Here is a 13,517-nt window from a genome sequence, read left to right on the forward strand (position 1 = left end):
TGCAGGAATTTATAACCGTTCGACCTTGTAATCCTTTGGGATGCTCTGGTGAACAGTCATTCCCCCAGGTCCTGGTGAACACCTCTGATAAACAAGTAGGCGGCCATTAGATCTCCCCTGAGCCTGCGCTTTTCCAGGATGAAGAGTCCCATGGCTCTCAGCCTCTCATCATAAGGTCTCCTTTTCCTGACCTCTGATCATGCGTGTGGCTCTTCTCTCCACTCTCTCAAGCTTCTCCACATCCTTTTTGAATTGTGGAGCCCAAAACTGGATGCAGTACTCCAGCTGCGGCCTCACCAAGGCCGAATACAATGGGAGAATGATGTCCTGAGATTTGCTTGAGAAGATTTATGGATGCAAACCAGTGTTTTCCTCACTTTACTGACTGCAGCATCACATTGCCAGCTCATGTTCATCTTGTGGTGAATCCTGACCCCCAAGTCCCTCTCGTCAGTAGTGCTAGTCAGCGTAGTACTGCCAAGCCTATAGACATGCTGCAGGTTTTTCCTCCCAAGCTGGAGAACCTTCCATTTTTCAGCATTAAACAGCATCAGGTTCTCGTCCACCCATTTCCTGAGCCTGTCCAGGTCAGCCTGGATCACCCGCCTATCTTCTGGCATGGATGCTTTGCCCCAGAGTTTGGTATCATCAATGAACTTGGCCAGTCTGCTTCTGACTCCAATGTCCACATCATTAATGAAGAGGTTGAAAAAAATAGGTCCAAAGACAGAGCCTTGAGGGACCCCACTGGTCACAGGGCACCATGACAATTGACTTCTATCAACCACCACCCTCTGGGTCCAACCTTAGAGCCAATTTTCCAGCCAGTGGATTGTGGTGGACCCAAGGCCACAATTCGCCAGTTTTACCAAGAGGTGATCATGGGATACCAGATCAAAGGCTTTTTTAAAGTCAAGATATATGACATCAATTTCTTCCCCCTTGTCCAGCTGATAGGTCACCTGGTCATAAAAGGAAATGAGATTGGTCAAGCACAACCTACCCACAACAAACCCTTGCTGGCTATTCCTCAGGTTGTTGCCATTGACCAGTCTGTTAAGAATGGCCTCTTTGATGATTTTTTCTAAGACCTTCCCCAAGATAGAGGTCAGGATGATGGGCCTGTAGTTTGCCAGATCCATTTTCTTTCTTGAAGATAGGCACCACATTGGCCTTCTTCCAATCATCGGGCACTTCATCAGAGCGACAGGAGCTCTTGAAGATCCGTGCCAGGGGATAAGCTATGATGTAGGCCAGCTCTTTGAGTACTCTGGGGTGTAGATTGTCAGGGCCGGCTGACTTGAAGGTATCCAGCTTCTCAAGGTGTTCCTTCACGAGGTCAGCATTGATGAGGGCAAGGAACCACCCTCAGGTAGGTGTCCCCGTCCCGTAATGGGCAAGGGCGTCCCATGGGACTGATGAAAGACTGATGCAAAGTACCCATTTAGCAAGCTGGCTTTTTCCTGGGCATTGGTCGTCAGTTGTCCCATCTGGTTCAGCAGGGGTCCAATGTTGCCCTTGCTTTTTCCAGCTCCCCACATATCTAAAAAAGGACTTTTTTATTGTCCTTGATACTTGTAGCTATTTGGAGTTCTATCACAGCCTTGGCTTTCCTGTGTCACTCCCTACAGGTCCAGACCAGAGCAGTATATTCCCCGTTGGAGGTGGATCCCATCCTCCATCCTTTGTAGGTCTGTCTTTTAGATGCAGAAGAACTGCTAGTTCCTTGTTGAGCCAAGGGGGCTGCTGTGCCCTCTTGCTGCCTTTCCTCTGAGATGGAATTGCCTTAGCTTGTGCATCTAGGATCACTCCCTTGAGGAGTAACCACCCTTTCTGGACTCCCCTCCCTTTGGGGTTGCAGTCCCTTAGGGCCTCACTGACAAGCCTCCTGAGCTTGTCAAAGTCAGCTTTCCTGAAGTCAAGGATTTCTGTATTGCTGGCTTTTTGGTGGATGGTGAAGGTGATCAGATCATGGTCGCTGTCACCAAGCTTCGCTTTGATTGTTAGGTCACTGGTTAGGTCGTCCCTGGTTGCCAGTACCAGGTCAAGCAGCGCTTTGCCTCTTGTTGGCCCATAGACTTCTTGAGTCAGGTAGAGGTCATAGTCACATGTGAGGTAGCTTTGCCACCATTTGGATTTGGCTGAGCGTTCTTCCCATGAGATATCCGCGTAGTTGAAGTCCCCTATGACAACCACGGACCGGGAATGTGCAGCCTCAGACAATTCCCTGGTGAACTCCTGGTCAATCTCTTGATTCTTGGAGGGAGGTCTGTAGTAGACTCCCACCATTGTGTCTCCTGTGCTGTGTTCCCCTCAGATTTTAACCCAGAAGATGTCCAGTTGTCCACCCTGGGTGCTGATGTCAGCTTGTAGGGATGCATAGTTCTCCTTGACATAGAGAGCTACACCTGCACCCCTTTTGTCCACTCAATCCCTCCTGTACAGGGTATAGCTGTCTATAGCCATGGTCCAGCCATGGGTGGAGTCCTACTAGGTCTCTGTTATCCCTATGACATTGTAATTATTTGTGTTGAGCAGGAGGACAAGTTCCTCCTGTTTATTCCCCAAGCTCCTGGTACTGGTGCACAGGCATGCAAGTGTAGGAGGCATGCACAGCTTGCTCTAGGGCTGGGGCAGGGGTGGGCTTCCTTAACTGCCATGGCCTGCTGGCTTTGCAAGTGTTGCTCAGTGGGCTAGTAGTGGCAGTAGTCCCCCCATCCCCTGGTGGGCTTAGCTTAAAACCCAGTGGAGCAGGTCAGCCAGTCTGGCTGAGAAGAGCCTCCTCCCCAGCAGAGAGAGGTGGAGGCCATCTCTTCCCAGCAGCTCGCTGCCTCTCTCACCAAAGAGTGGGCTGTGTTCATGGAAACCAAAGCCTTCCTGATGACACCAGTGCCGCAGTCTTTGGTCACTACCTGGATCCTCCTCTCCCTCTTCAGCCCATAGCCCAAAACCAGAAGGATTGAGGAAAACACCACCTGTGCCCCCCAACCCCTTAAGCTCCACTCCCCAATCCCTGTAGCGCCTCATGACCCAGCTGGGAGGGTTCTGAGCTGTGTCATTGGTGCCCACATGGATAAGGAGCATACAGTAGTGGTCAGTGGGCTGGAGGAGTTTAGGGATCTTCTCCACAATGTTTCAGATATAGGCTCCCGGGAAGCAGCAAACTTCCTGGATCAAGGGGATGGGGCAGCAGGCTGCCCCCTCAGTTCCCCTCAGGATGAAGTCTCCCACAACAAACACTTTGTGTTTTGTCTTAGGGAGAGCGGGGGCAGTAGCTGCAGTTGAGCTTGTGCTGCCTGTGGGAGCTGGCAACTCAGCAGGCTCTTCTGGGGCTGCAAGAGGTTTGTGCCTGTTGCAAAGCTCCAGCAGGGTGGGGACCTTGGTGCAGCGGCCTTGGGGCCCTTGACCACCTTGGTCCAACCCCATGGCTGGACAGAATGGGAGGTCCCTGGGTCCTCCCTTGTTCTGGAGGGAGGCCGTGGTCTACCCTCTGTCTCCTGGAAAAGAAGGGCCTGGCAGTAGGAGTCTATCTCCTACTTACAGTCCCTGATGGCACACGGTCCCTAGGCTGTGGCCTGGATCTCCTCCAGTTGGCGCACCAGAGACCCTAGTAGGGAGTAGACCCCACAAGGGGACGTGGCCATGCTCCCGGGCCCCAGAGCCTGAAAAAGTCACAGGCATTCCCTGCAGCTGAGAGACAGGGGCCTTGTCTGCGTGGAGCCCAGGACCATGGGCTCTGTCTGGGTGGAGGCCTCTGAAGCGCCAGGCAGGGAGGCTGCAGACCCCGAGGGGACCCCTGAGGTGCAGCGTGTGCCCAGCTGTGTCATGCTGCTGTTGGGCTGGCTACGGCTGGGCCTGCTTACTCAAGGGGGCTCACAGGCAGAGCCTTGGGCCCTCCCACTCGCCCTCCTACGCAAACTCCGCACTAACTCCCATGCCAGCAGACAAGTGCACCTGGTTGCCCAGCCTGTTCATGCGGCTCCTGTTGCACGGCTCCATGTGGGGTTGGGCAGAGTAGGGGCCAGGGCAGGGCAAGACCCTCCCGGTTCCTACTTAACTGCCTCCCACAGCTGATCTGGGTTAATCCCCTCCCCCATGAGCCCTGCTTAACTCCAGCTGCTGCTGGGCGTCATCGGGGGGCTCTGCGGCATTTGGGGGTTGCTGGGGAGCTTTGGGGTGTGGGAGCACGACGGGCTTTCACCTGTGCATCTCACACCACTCCCTAAGCCTCTCTGGGACCTTCTTCCTTTGGTGAACCCTTTTAAACTATATGCATTTGCAGTGGGCCTGCTTCTGGCACCTGTCTACTCCTAGGCAAGCGGGGCCCTGCCCGGAATTTGGGGGACCCTGCCTGCCTGGAGAGGGGTTGGTGAGTTCCCCCTCCACTCCTGTTCTGTCCCCCTGGGGGGCTGGGCCAAGTAGGGGCTGGGGCAGGGTGAGACCCTTCCTGGTTCCTACTTAGCTGCCTCCCGCAGCTGAGCTGGGCTAGTCTAACATAGGGTTGTGACAATACTAGCACCAGTTGGGGGGCTGGAGGGGGCAGTTTCCATCATAATGGTGTTTTTAGGGGCCCCGCGGGCCGGATAGAAAGCCCTCACAGGCTGGGTCCAGCCCACAGGCTGTATTTTTCCCACCCCTGTCTTAAATCCTTAGCTCCCGACTTCTTGCAGGAATTTTCCAAACAATTCCCACTCCTTTGTGGACCCAGGCTCTACAAGGTGACAAGTCCCCCATCCCCTCCCCCCCCATTATCAACTGTCACATCCTTCAAAAATCCTTAAATTTTGCAGCATTCTCCACCAGATAATGTTGGCTACAAAGGCCCAACACTCAGGATCATCATAAAGTCTAGTTTATTGGATGAGATGTAAAGTTACCAATAAAATCTTAAGTGCAAACTTTGAGTTATGAGTTGTACTGGTCACCTTAACTCATACACTCACTCATTCAAACCCATGTCATTCAAGCCCAGGTAGTATAGTTTATAGTAGCTACTTTAGTGATTGTGAGAACAGTATACCTACCTATCTGAGGCCCTGCAGATCTGTTGATGGCCAGCTTCCTCCAAGACAAAGTCTTTTCTAGAAGGGGGTTGCCTCCTTGTCCTCCTGTCTTGGTAGGTCAGGTGCTGGATGACAGGGTGCCACTGAGGATCATGCTTCACTGCTTTTATCCCTTTCTGGCAGACTTGTGTGATCCCCCAGCATCATTTTGGTTGCCCAATCCAGAGGTCACTGTCCCATGTGGGTCTTGAGTAGTGCATGACAACTGTCAGTCACAGGGGTTTCTGCCTGCTGGTACCTGAGATTTTGGGAGTCCACCCTTCACTTGATTGACTCAATGGCTGTATTGTGATGGGTTACAAGAATAGTGAATAGGGTGGGTGCTCAGTCCCAGGAATCAGTTCCTTGACTTGATTAGCCAAAAATGGCTTGTAGAGTAGTGTTTTGTAATGGTAAGATCCTCTGGCTAGGTTATTGTCAATTAACAGCCAGAGGTACTTGCTTTGTCATTAATTACCTACTGATTATCATACATACTCACAGTCACTCAAGGGACCAGCCCAATATAACAGATTGTATCGCTTTACAATTACAGTTTCAATGCAGTTTTTAACAATGGTCCAGGGTGTAACTTCATTGTACAGGGAGTATATTCCTTAAAGGTTTAAAAGTATAAAATATAAAATACAAAATGTCATGGTAAAGATGAGACAGATGAAATATAAAAATACACTGTGAGAAATATATAAAAATGCAAGGTGAAGCAGGAGGATCAAAGGCTACTTGGGACAGTAAGAGAGTTAGGTTAGCACCAAAATATATTAGCAGTCTTTGAAGAGGATATTTTAGTACTTTTGTTTTCTTTAGTAACACTGAGCTTAATGGATATATAGATGTAGTTTGTAGGTTTCTCCTACAGAAAGCCACTTCAGCTTTCTACCTTGCTCTGAGCCTTGCCACACCCATGCAAAGAGTGTGCTAGATCTCTGCCAATACTTAGAAGAGAAAAAAAATGCACAAAGTGGGTACAGGGGTGGTGGTTTTGTGGCCAAAATTAGGGTCTGGGTCTATGTACAAGGATGAAGACATTATGGTACCACAGTGCAGATGGAAAGTGGGTCACCAAGAGAACTGTGAGTGACCTTGGCTCATGAAAGATGACGTAAGACCCCTGAAAGAGGTGTTGTGTGAAGATTTTGGGGCCGAGTGCAGAGCCACCTAGGTAAGGTACACACATAGCCTATAAAGGGTGTGTGGGTGGAACTGGGTGTGTGCCTCAGGGTGTGTGTAGTTTTGCGTGGGACTGAGGATGCGTGTTTTTGAGGAATGCGGCGTGTGTGCCTGTGGGTGGAAGTGTGGCTGTGTAGTTTTGGGGTCTGTGAATGACTGATGGTGTGTACGTAGCGTGGGCAAGGGAGTGAGATTGATTGAGGCCTGTGTTGGAGATCGACTGGGGTGTGAGAGCATAGGGGGAGATAGACTGGAAGAGAAGACAGGCACTCGGTGGAGGTTGTGTATACTCCAAAGGCTCAAAGTTCTCTATGCGGTTGCTCCCCTCCGGATTTGCTTCTATGCTAAAGTAAATTGTTTCAGTTCCCCAGACGTTTCCTCCCCGGGTGCACATGTCCTTGACACAGAGCAGCTCTTTGTTTTATTAGTAAGTATCCCCTCCTTCTTCTGCCCTTTTATTAGTTAAGCACCCTTGTTGAAAAGGCAGCAAGGTGGGAGCTAAGCCACCACTGACCTGTATTGGAGCAGGGGCAGCTGGTGACAGATCAGATAGCGGTGGAGATCAATAACATTACTTTTGCCCCTCTGTAATAAATTCCACTCCTTTCTCCCTGCTATAGTTAATTGACTAATGTCCATCAATTAGTTGTGGCTAGTGTGTAAACCTGGGATTATCTGTTGATGATTTTACTTGTAAATGTTGCTGGTTGCTGTGGTTCTTGATAAACCATGTTGTTTGTTTCAGTGGGAGCCCAGTGTGGGTGGTAGTTAACCTAACTTCATCTAATTGCCTGGAAAACTGGGTAGTGATAGATATACCCTTGTTTACCAGCAAATTGTCTCAGGGCCAAGCAACACCTTCCTTTATGTGACCCGACAGTAGAAAGCACAGCCCATTGAGTGATCTAATTAAATTAGGCACTTATTTAAGTCCCCACATAACAGTTTTGGTGTCCCTGGGTGGACCCATTTGGGATTAATTAGTTTTAGTAATTAAGTGAGGTGGGTTAATTGACTGTGATTGACTGGGTCTGTGCTTGTGGTGTGGAAACTTCCAATCAGTCTGTCCGGTCTACATTTGTGTGAGTGAGATGCTTTTTGGTGCCACCGCTGGTAGGGCTGCCAGACAGCAAGCCAAGTCCTCCCAGCAACCAGTCTGTGCAGACTCAGAGCAGACCAGAGCACAACAGTACCACCCGGTGAAGATAGTTAAGGAAATGCAGGCTACCCTGAAGACTGACATCAGTTGCTCTAATGCTGCCCGAATAGCTGCAACACAAAAGAACAGCTTTGAGGCCAGAAAAGTTGATGTCACCCACTCACCAGCACCCCTAGGACAGAGCAGCATATTACTATTGCTGTGAATGGAATACAAGGAAAAGGAAAGGAAGTGAAACAACATATTAGAGTCTGTGGCAGTGTGGAAGACTTCGAGCAATGACTCATGAATAAAGTGATTTTAAAGAATAGATGGACCTGCCCAGCAGACAAGTGTACAGTCTGGCAAGAAAATGAATTTTGTAATCTATTTAAAGAGTGGAAGGAAAAAGGGATAAGAACCAGAAAAGCAATAAAAAAGGCTGCTATAATTGGATTATTTGAAATTACAAAAAGAATAACAAAGGAATTTTTTTAACTAACTGAAATAAAGAACAAGTCAATTAATTAAAGGAGTTATTGGAGGAACACTTACAAGTGACCAAAGGAATGAAAGCACAAATACAGAAATTATTGCAAGATGCAAGCAATGATGCTGTAGAAATAAGAGATTTAAAGGCACATGTTAAGCATCTAGAAATAGATGTGGATTACCTGAATGAAGAGTGCAAACAGTGGGAAAAGAATCTAAAGATGTACAGGCTGCCTTTTGAGTAATGAAGGAGGAATCCCAAGAAAGAATAAGCAATCATACTGAATGAAAGGAAATAATTGAAGATTTGCAAACCCAACTATAGATTAGGAGGAGGTGCAGCATCTTGAAGGTGCGACCTTCAAACAGAGGTTATGGATCTGACAAAGTGAAGAGGATATATCCCAGAAAAGACGCACGCACCAGAGAAGAGTAGTGGAATCTGACTCCAGTTCATTTATATCTGAAGAATCAGTGGGATCCAGAGATTCTGCAAAAACACAGCATGAACTGAAGATTGCGTTGAAGTTCAAGACGTCTCCATCTGCACCAATGGTATCTATTAAAAACACGGCAGTAGAAACATCGGGAAGCCATTCAAAGATAGAAAAAGTGACAGCTCCTTTCAAAGGCTGCAATTCACCAGTATGGCCAGTAAGAAAAGCTGTTGGAATCACTTGGCAGTTAACAATTGACTATCGAGTGCTAAATCAAGTGACACTTAGGCTCGCACCCGTTGTAGATTGCTACCTGGAAGTAATGGCCCAGATTGCACAAGGAGCTAAGTATTTTACAATCCCTGACCTCAGTCATGCTTTCCTTGCATTAACATTGCACGAAAGTTGGTGGCACAAGTTTGTCATCTCGGTACAAGCAGCACATTTCACTTTCACCGGACTACCACAAGGATTCACAACTCACCAGTGATATGCCATAAATATGTGAGTAAGATGTGAACCAACTTGCCTGATGAGGACAAAGATGCAGTAATATCATATGTTGATGACATTTTGATCACGGGGAGAACATGAGAGCAGTGTTTAACTAGAACAAATACTGTCTTACGAATCAATGTGCAAACAGGATTTTTCATTAACTACATGAAAGCACAATTATGCAAGGACTTTATCAAACATTCAGGCCTTGAATTACGCGTACAAGGAAGGTGCCTGGATGCTGACAGAATCCAACTCATGAAGAAACTACCTCTACCAAGAGATGTGACTACATTACATTCATTTTTGGGGACTAGTTGGATTTCTGAGGGATTTTATCAAAGACTATGCATCCAAGGCAATGCCACTTTATAGAGTGTTGAAAAAGAATACACCCGGGTCCAAGACTGAGACCCAGGTAATTCAATACTTAAAGGACAGTGACACCAAGGCTGCAGTGCTACTATTGCCAAACATGTCAAAGCCTTGCACTTTAGAGCTCGCTTTAAAAGCAAGCAGCATAGGTGCAATACTCCCTCAAGATCCTGGCACCGGCTGACATCCAGTTGCATATGGCTCAAGGATTTTAACTGACGTACAGAAACTATATTCCCCATGCAAAAAGGAAATCCTGGCTCTCATATGGGCAACCAATAGATGGGAATATTTCGTAGGATTGGCACCTATCACTTTAAGAACCTGATATTCCCCTGTAAAATATGTCAGCTCTGGGAAAATCAAAGTTTCAAGAGTTTCATCTCCCATTAGTCCTAATGGCCCTATGTGGGACTGTGGCATCACATGGTTTCGTTCCCCATTTGACCAACATGGGTCATGACTTGTGGATGCCAGAAGCATGGTTTCTGGAAAATGACATCCCAACAGAGTTCCAGCCCCTGATTTGTAACCATCAGTGGATTAATGCCATGCTCAAAGAAATCAAGTCCATCCAATTATGAGTTGAGTGAAATTTGAATCAGGATCAATGGAAAATGGATAAGAGAGTTGGACCCTTCAAGATCTTCAAATGGGAAATCGGGCAGAAAATCATGGCCCATAGTTTTAGATACAATCCCATTGCTTATCAGCACTATGGGAGGGACCATTTCCCATCGCAGAGAAAGCAATTCTGATCCCCCGCAACAAGAAGAAAATTGTGAAATAACTCCAAAACATATCATTTTACTTTTGTAAAATGGGATTTGACTGTAAACTTGAGTCACGCTGGATGGTGATACAGCTCTTTGATGTATCATTTTGCAGAATTTTTCTGGGTGACCATTAATCTGGTACCAGCTATATTCGAGGCAGGAAAGTCATATGCAAAATCAGACATGAAGAGCTTGGTGGTCTCTGAACTAATATATATAAATAGATATTTTGAGTTAAACCTGGATATGACCAGTGTTACATCTGTCCAACCTAGCTGTAACCTTTTGTCCCATTTTTAATTGAAGGATGGGTAAAATGGTTATCCAATATTGTAGAGGCTAAAAGATTGTCTAGAAATAAACGAGATACCGGGGCTATTCTAGGTGGCGTAGGTGCCGGCCTCAGTGTTACGAATACAGCGAAGACTGAGGTAGTGATGAATAAATTAGCCCAGGCCATGAGGCAATTGAGAGGGATAAAAAGGCCTATTACATTACCCATGTCCAAAATTGGAAAGCAGGCTGTGTCAAAACACAGAGGGCCTTCCAAGATGGCACAAGGTCAATCAAGTAGAGCAAATCTTACTTTCGAAAGCAATTGAGAAATTGCAAAATGATACAGGACTGGCATTATCTTATTCCCAGGCACAGTCTTGGGTGCAGGCCATTATTAGTGGTATAATCTGACAAAGTCAATCCGGCATCATACCCCACTTAGAATTAAACCAGTTAGTCTTAAAGGTAGCTACTCTGACTGAAATTTGGTTGAAAGAACGGTGGATGTTAACTTCCTTTGGGTACCATCCAAAGAGAAATGCAGTTGTAGAAGATAAAGGCAGGGGTTGCTAACACACCTACCTACCTTTCAATGCTTATGGGGGGAGGCGGGATAAAACTAGAGTCAGAAGCCAAGAACAAGGAGGTGAGGCAGGGGTCTGAGAGACAAGCAGCGCATGGTCTGCTCCAGTGAAAGGATCTGCTCTCCTGTCCAGGAATACAAGCTTCCCATACCTCTGCTGACAAATCAAACCCAAAGAGGGAGAAGGGAAATACTGCTTCCTGACATTAGCAGATCAATAGGCAGGCTTGAGGCCCATTCAGAAGAGCTGGTTCCCCTCAGGGAGGAAGAAGACCAGGGTGTAAGGTCGGACGGAGGTCCAGAGCACCAGGGAAGCAGAAAGGATGCCCCAACCCATAAGGGGCAAGAGGGCTTCAGTGACGAGATTGCAGTCTAGACCAGGAAACCATCTCTGTCCAGCAAAATGCTGTGAATCAGGAGGCTCCAAACTGGGTTCAGAGGCAGCACGGTCTCCATGAGAGCCTCTGATGTTGCCTGTGGCTATTAAGAAGTGAAGTTTGCTTTGTTACTTTGCCTATTGGCCAGCAAAGGTCATGAAGCAGTGCTTTAAAACCTTTGGTGTTTGCTAAGCCATCTGTGCCGTTGTACCCTGCCGTGACAACATGCCCTCCAATTGTTCTGTCCCGTTTGGCTTCTCTCTGAAGTAAGCACCTGTTTCACCAAAAGGCCTCCTGAAGCACGCAGCACTCCTAGCACCTGGTCTCCTTGACCGGACAGAGAGGAATTATTGTCCTCTGCTCTTACTTGTGACCCCCGGGTGATTGTTCAGAGGAAGTGATGTGTGTAGCTATTTGCAGGGGTTTTTGGTGATGGATTGTGCACCCAGGATGCCAGAAGCCAGCGCTGCACAGACCTGAATGCCATATATATAGACAAATGCCACCACGGAGTAGAGATCCTCATGCTTATCTTGCCTGTGCCTTGTTTCTACCGTGCCGCTGAGATCCCAGCCTACCTTCTGCCATGAAGAGCCTCTATCTGATCTTAGCTCTTGCCCTCTTCTTCTCCCAGGTTGTTCCAGGTAAGAGAGAAAGGAACCTGTAGGGATTATTATTCCTGTTAATGACTTGTATCTTTTGGGAGCACTAAGATGGCCAAGCCAGAAATGAGGGCTCCCTTGAACCTTGTCAAAAATAGCCTGTACAATAAGAGACCACAGTCCATTCTACCAAAGGCGGGCTGGGACACAAAGAGATGCAAGGTATTAAAATATGATATATGTATCCTGGAGGGTCCCATGGCTTGGGGGCACTCTTAGCAGATAGACACCAGCTCCCTGTGTGATTCCAGACTGGAATTGAAACACAAATTTTGCACAAGGTCATATTTTGGCACCCAGATAAGACACTGAAGAGCATAGCAAGACATAGCATTAATAGCAGCTTGTAAGCGCCATGAAAAGTGAGCTGAGAGATGCCGCACAGCCCTAGAGTTCTCCAAGAACAGCAAGATCTGCAGCTCCAGGAGTAGACCAGTTAGCCAACAATCAGGTTTCTCATGCAGGCTAAAATTAGGGATCTTTGTTCTCCAAGAACAATTTTTAAGAATCCTTTTGGCCTGCACTCTCTGCTATTTCACTTAATTCATTGGGTGGGAGGGGGAGCACCGGACTTGATGTTTTGCGAATAAAATCCCACTTTTTCCCCACAAGTTTTAGAATCTCCAGAATGAAACGGCAGTTCATTGTCATTCATAATTTCTTCAGGAAAATCACACCTTGCAAATAGAGGTTTGCAGTGGCTTGTTCTACCTTGAAACAAACACATGTCTATGTATTTCAAATGAGACGCAGCCAAGATTAAACATAGCATCATAGAAAAGTCGTGCTGGAAGGGACCTCAAGAAATCATCTAGTTCAACTCCCTGCTCAAGGCAGGATCGCTGTCCTAACCAGCTTTTTGTCAAACTTGCTTTAAAATCTTCGGTGATGGAGATTCAACAAATTCTTTGTAATTTGCTTCAGCGTTTAACCACCCCTGTCGCGACTGCAGAGCAGAAGCCATATCCACTGGTAGTTAACACAGAATCAGCTACGTATTACCGTCAAGGCCCCAAGCCAAGGGCCAAAAGCATTAAACCACAGGCATTTTCCCACCATTTATTAGGATCTTGATAAATTGAATTGGCCACTCAGCCTCAGCATCTGAGTCCTCACTCCCTGCACAAAAGCTTTTTTCCCACCAGTTTGCCATCAGAGCCAAGTTTGAGTCTGTCCATATTGGTTTCACAGCATGGCTGGTGACTACTAAGCACGTATGATTATAGTGTTCAGCTTTATATTTTGCCACCACTTATTCGAATCAGAAGTGCTCTGCCCACTTTGACTTTAATAAGTGGCCAGCACTGGACCTCCTTTTCTCCTCCTGTTTTCCCCTTCAACACGTTACGCTGGTAAGTTTGGTTTTCACACCAAAGTTCCTGCCATGGCTAAACTGCGGATTTCACTTCATTGTCACAGCCAACGGTTAGGACGATGGCACACAAAGAAGTCACTGCACGGTGAGGAGGGGGAGGCCTCACAGCACATCAGTTGCTTACCCTGTGGCAAAACAAAGCTACCCTGGAAATGCTTCCCTTTGTGGAGGGCTTCCTACCTACATCTCCATCTATGCTTATGAGCTCTCAAGTGACCTGAAAAGGTGTGCTGACCCACTAAAAGCGGAGTCACTGGACGTTGTAGGTATCTGTTCTTTCTGGAAATCAAGCCAG

The sequence above is a fragment of the Crocodylus siamensis genome, chromosome 1 (assembly GCF_052110815.1).
Source record: "Crocodylus siamensis isolate JL-2025a chromosome 1, ASM5211081v1, whole genome shotgun sequence".
Lineage (NCBI taxonomy): Eukaryota > Metazoa > Chordata > Crocodylia > Crocodylidae > Crocodylus > Crocodylus siamensis.